Raw genomic sequence first — 6,085 nt, 5'->3', positions numbered from 1 at the left:
TGTGGAATATTAAGATAAGTTATAATAGTTCACTGGCTCATCAAACAGAAAAATAAACTTGCCCTGTTCCATTTATGGTTTATGGTTAACCTTGGCTTGATCTTTCCAGTTTTTCGTTTACTCCTTCAATGAATATATGAGGAACAGCAACATTTGGTGAAATTAAAAAGTTGGTTTATATGGTAGTTCTATACAGTAGTTTTACGCAGAAGAATTCTGCTTTTTCCATGCAAGTCTTTGACTCCCTGTCCCTGCTAGTGTGTAGTTTGTGATGTACATTACAGGAGGCTCAGGCTGTCCTGCCTTGTAACAGACCTGAAGTTTTCAGAAGGGATGTTGGAAAACATGATAACACATAATGTGTGAACTGGATTAGTCCTGCCTCTAAAACCTGGAATCTGCTTTGATCTGGAACACTGGGTTATTCTTGGCTTCTGTAGCTTTTGCCACCCTGGCTTCTGCCCCTATTTTCTACATACCTCAAAGATTTCCACTGGAGTTGCTGCCTTGTATTGAAACACAGTGAACTTGATTCACTTCCTGACATCTGCGTTGGCTTCCTACAGGTCTTCTCTTGTCTTAATTTAAACATAGACTTATTACCCAGAACTCTAATTTTACCTATTTATTTAAATATCGTCCCTTGTGTTATTTTCTTCTATGAGTATGAATTACTTCCTTCGTGAACTAAGGAACTCTAGATTACCAAGTTGATCCTCTTTCCCCCTGGCTCTTTTAATAAGAACTGCAAGCTTGACAGCTATCTTTAATAGGAAAAAGAGTGGGAACTACATTTCTTTCTTTCTTTCTTTCTTTTTTCTTGTTGTTGTTGTTGTTGTTTTGAGATGGAGTTTTGCTCTTGTTGCCCAGGCTGGAGTGCAGTGGCACAATCTCGGCTCACTGCAACCTTCACCTCCCAGGTTCAAGTGATTTTCCTGCCTCAGCCTCCTGAGTAGCTGGGATTACAGGCATCTGCCGCCATGCCTGGCTAATTTTTTGTATTTTTAGTAGAGACGGGGTTTCATTATGTTGGCCAGGCTGGTCTTGAACTCCTGACCTCAGGTGATCCACCCACCTCGGCCTCCCAAAGTGCTGGGATTACAGGTTTGAGCCACTGCGCCCAGCTAGGAACTACATTTCTTAAAATCTGTGAGTACAAAGGGCAAGGCAGAAAGATAAAATCTCAGTATTTGGCAAGACTGAGAAATGGAAGAAGGAAGAAGACTAAAAATGGAAGAAGGAAGAGAAGGAGGGGGAGAGAAGAAGGCTGTGGGGGGAGGGTGGGGAAATAATTTCTGAAAATGATTATTATTTTAAAACCAAACTAAGAGTTTCATTTTCAGGGATACATAAATAAGCACCTATCAGAACAGCCTTTCCACATGTGATAGATATAAATTCTGGAGGCAAAGAAATACTTATTTGAAGACACTAGATGGAGATGAAAAACAAGCAGATGCTAGAAGGAAGTCAAGACTGAAAAAAATTACATTTGAAAGTACACTGGGTAAGGGTCTCATTTTTCCAGAATTCTATCCTGGGGACTGCCCCAGCCTGCACTGTGTAGGAAAGGTAAAACTCTGATAGCACACTCACAATTTTACTGGCCTGAAGAACCAGAAGATAGAGTTTGTGGCAACTACAGCCACTGGAAAGAGAAAGTAGGGAATATGAGAAAGGAGATAGAGCGGGAGAGATCTAAATTCTATAAATGAACCATTCTTGAATCTCTATCTTACCTCTGAACCACACATATGTTAATCTGACTCCATGTCTCTTCTTGCCAAACATAAAAGCATGGAATTGAGGTTTGAATGCCACCCAAAAGATAGTTTTCAATTTAAATTCAACTGTAATAATAAAAGTGTCAATTCATAGAAAAGAAATTATAATCATAAATACATATGAACCTAATAATAGAGCTTCAAAACTCATGAAGCAAAAATGGATGGAATTCTGGAGAGAAATAATCAATTTTGTAGCAACTCTCTCTTAGGAACTGATGAAACAACAAAACCAAAATATCAGTAAACAACTAGATGACCTGAACAATACTATCAAACTCCTGACGTAATTTGTAACGATAAGTTTAGGGCAGATGATATTTGTACCAACAAAGGCCATATGCTAGACAAAAAAACTCCAAAGATTTCACTAAATTTAATATATATATTTCCTACAGGATATATTTTCTGACCTGAATGAAGTTAAATTTAAAAGTAATTGTTTACTATATCTACAAAAATGGTATGTATTAAAAAATTTAAAATAAACTACTAAATAATCCATGAGTTTTAAAAAAAGAACTGAGTGCGGTGGCTCACGCCTGTAATCCCAGCACTTTGGGAAGCTGAGGCAGGCAGATCACGAGGTCAGGAGATCGAGACCATCCTGGCTAACAGGGTGAAACCCCGTCTCTACTAAAAATACAAAAAATTAGCAGGGTGTGGTGGCAGGAGACTGTAGTCCCAGCTACTTGGGAGGCTGAGGCAGGAGAATGGCATGAACCCAGGCGGCAGAGCTTGCAGTGAGCCAAGATTGAGCCACTGCACTCCAGCCAGGGGGACAGGGCAAGACTCTGTCTAAAAAAATAAATAAATACATAAAAAAATAAAAATTAAAAAAAGAGAAAATGGTGACAATATTTCCAACTGAATTGTAAAAAAACACAAAATAGCAACATTTGTGGGTTGCAGGTTATCTAGGGGTTAGCTTTAAATGCTTATATTAGCAAAATAAAAACATGTCTACATTCAATACCCTAAAGTTTCAACTTAAGAAGCTAGAAAACGAAGAGCTAAGCAATCCTTAATTGAGCAAATAGAAGAAAATAATAAATATATAAGAAGTCCACGAAATAAAAAAGCCCCAAATATACGGGCACTTAATAAAGCAACAGTTGATTCTTTAAAAATATTAATAAAATTCAATAATAAAATTAAAAAAGAGAAAGAACACAAATTGCCAATATCAGTAATGAGAGCAAGAGCATATGTATGTAAACTACAAGTCACGAAGGATAATAAGGAATCATCAAGAACAACTTTCCACCAAAAAAACCAACAACTTTGATAAACAGAAATATTTCTCAAAAAATGATGAAAGTCGATACAAGATGAAACAAACTTTGCATATGTAAATCAATTTAAAGATTGCATTTAATTATCAAAATTTGACAAAATTTAACACCATGTCATGATAAAAACTCTAAGTGAACTAGGAGTGAAATGTAACTTCCTCTACCTGATGAAAATTATCTAAGAAAAATCTATAGCAATATCATACTAATGGTGGAATAGTAAATGCTTTTCTCCTAAGATCTGGAATAAGGCAAGGATGAGGAGACGGTTCTTACTAAGTCTAGTCTTTATTGTACTGAAAGTATTAAGCATTGCATTACAAGAAAAATATAAAAAGGACACAAAGTTTTGAAAGGAAGAATTAAAACTATTTATTAATGACATGGTTATTGACATAGGCAATTCAAAGAGATGTACAAAAGAATCATTACAACTAACCTATAAATGTTCCATGGTTTATAGGAAATAAGCTTAATATGCAAAAATAAAGATGAAGATATTTATCTTGGCAACAAAAACATAAAAAATAAACTTGCAAAGTGATCTGATTTATAAGAACATCAAAATACATCAAACGTGTTTAAATTTAACAAAAATGTACAAGGCCTCTATACTGATAGAGGCTGATTCCAACTCTTGGCTATTGTGAATAGTGCTGCAAAAATACATGGAAGTACAGATATCTCTTTGACACATTGATTTCACTTCCTTTGGTCATATACCCAGTAATGGGATTGCTGGATAATATGGTAGTTCTATTTTTTAGTATTTTGAAGAAGCTCCATACTACTTTCTATAATGGTTGTCCTAATTTGTGTTCCCACCAATGGTATTTAAGAGCTCCCTTTTCTCTACTTGCTTGTCAACACTCTCTTTTGTCTTTTTGATAATAGTCATTCTAACTAGTGTAAGGTATGATCTCATTGTGGTTTTCGTGTGATTTCCCTGATGGATAGAGACGTAGAGCATTTTTTTCATATACTTATTGGGCCTTTGTATGTCTTTTGAGAAATGCCTATTCAGGTCTTTTGCCTATTTTTTAATAGGGTGATTTGTTTTCTTGAGTTGTCTGTGTTCCACATATATTTGGGAAATTAATGTCTTTTTAGATATAAAATTTGCAAATATTTCCTCCAATTCTCTTGTCATTTGTGATGACATCAATCAACCAGAAAGACATTTTAAGTAAAATGAGCCAGGTACAGAAAGAAAAATATCACATGATCTCACTTGTATATGGATTCTAAAGAAGTTAATCTCATAGAAGTAGAGTATAGAATGGTGCTTAGCAGAGGCTTGGGAGGCTAGGGGAGAGCAGGATAGGGAGAGGTTTGTCAAAGAATATATAATTATAGTTAGATAGGGGAAATTATTTTAAATGTCAAGAATAGAGACAGAATGTATGTAAATGATTGCTTGGGTCTAGGGGGTGGAGAGGGGAAAGAAATGGGGAATGAGTATTGCTGGTTCTGGAGCTTCTTTTTGGGGTGATGAAAATATTCCAAAATTAATCATGATGATGATTGCACAACTCTGAGAAAACTAAAAAGTATTGGATTGTACACTTTAAGTGGGTGAATTATATTTTAATATTTATATCTCAATAAAATTAAAAAAATATATAGCTCTATTATTCTTCTAACTCATTTAATTTTGAGAAAGCCTGGAAAGGCTTTCTGAAAGGTTTTTTCTTTTTTTTCTTTTTTTTTTTTTTGAGACGGAGTCTTGCTCTGTTGCCCAGGCTGGAGTGCAGTGGTGCGATCTCGGCTCACTGCAAGCTCCGCCTCCCGGGTTCACGCCATTCTCCTGCCTCAGCCTCTCCGAGTAGCTGGGACTACAGGCGCCCGCCACCACACCCAGCTAATTTTTTTGTATTTTTAGTAGAGACAGGGTTTCACCGTGGTCTCGATCTCCTGACCTCGTGATCCGCCCGCCTCGGCCTCCCAAAGTGCTGGGATTACAAGCATGAGCCACCACGCCCGGCCCTGAAAGGTTTTTTCATAAAAATTGTACTGCATACAGATGGTTCCAGAGTGTCTTCACTGGCTTACCAATATTTTTACCAAGTGTTTTTTCCTGTTTTCATTTTGTCATAACCAATGAGTGAGTGATGTCTTCTCTTGGTCATTAAGCTTAGCAGCTAGACAGATTCTACAGCAACTCTATGGTAGCCATGTCAAAAAGTCTAAAGAGAGAAGCATGGAGCAAGGGCTCTCTTCTTATGTTTATAAGGGAGATAAACTTCCTCAGAAGCTTTCAACAGACTTGCCTCCATGTCTTATTGACTGTAGTTGGGTCAAATGGCTACCACCATGGAAAGAAATGCTGGGAATGTCATTCTCTGGCATTTTCAGCCTCCCTCTGGGGATGCAGACTTTGAGAAGGAGAAGACGAGACAAGGGGAATAGTATTTACAACATTGGCTCATAGTAGAATAATGTCACATTTCTTAAACAAAAGGCATTAACTTGTAAAAATGAAGTAATTATTGGTAGGATTTAAAGTTATATGACTGAGAAGAAGTTTTTTAAATACAAACCACTTTCTAGTAACTCTAAAAGTGTGTATTAGATTAGTCCTTCTATGAACCCTTTCATTTCTATTACTTATTTTCATGAATTGTTCTCAGAGCTTTCCTTAATCCCCACTATAAAAATTGAAAAGCCAAAGAGATGCAATGTGATTACTAAACTGCAGCAGGAAGTCATAGGTAAATACAGACTTGAGATGATGGCAAAAGTTCACCCTTGCCTTTCCTAATTAAACAGTCTCTGGATTAAGGCAGATTCCAGGTCAGGAAGTATAACTGGTAAGTTTAACAAAAGAAATAGAATAAATGAATTTTCTTCCATTGAATTGAGATGTGACCCTCAGTTTTTGAAAATATTTAAGCATTCTATTTTCCTGGGAAAAATAAGAAAAAGTTCAGCTATATGCTCACATATATATGCACATATCCATAGAGACATAGTCCTGTGTGTGTGTGTGTGTATACCAACAAAACA

The sequence above is a fragment of the Symphalangus syndactylus genome, chromosome 1 (assembly GCF_028878055.3).
Source record: "Symphalangus syndactylus isolate Jambi chromosome 1, NHGRI_mSymSyn1-v2.1_pri, whole genome shotgun sequence".
Classification (NCBI taxonomy): Eukaryota; Metazoa; Chordata; class Mammalia; order Primates; family Hylobatidae; genus Symphalangus; species Symphalangus syndactylus.
The sequence above is the reverse complement of the archived record's forward strand: the minus strand, read 5'-3'. Positions refer to the sequence as shown.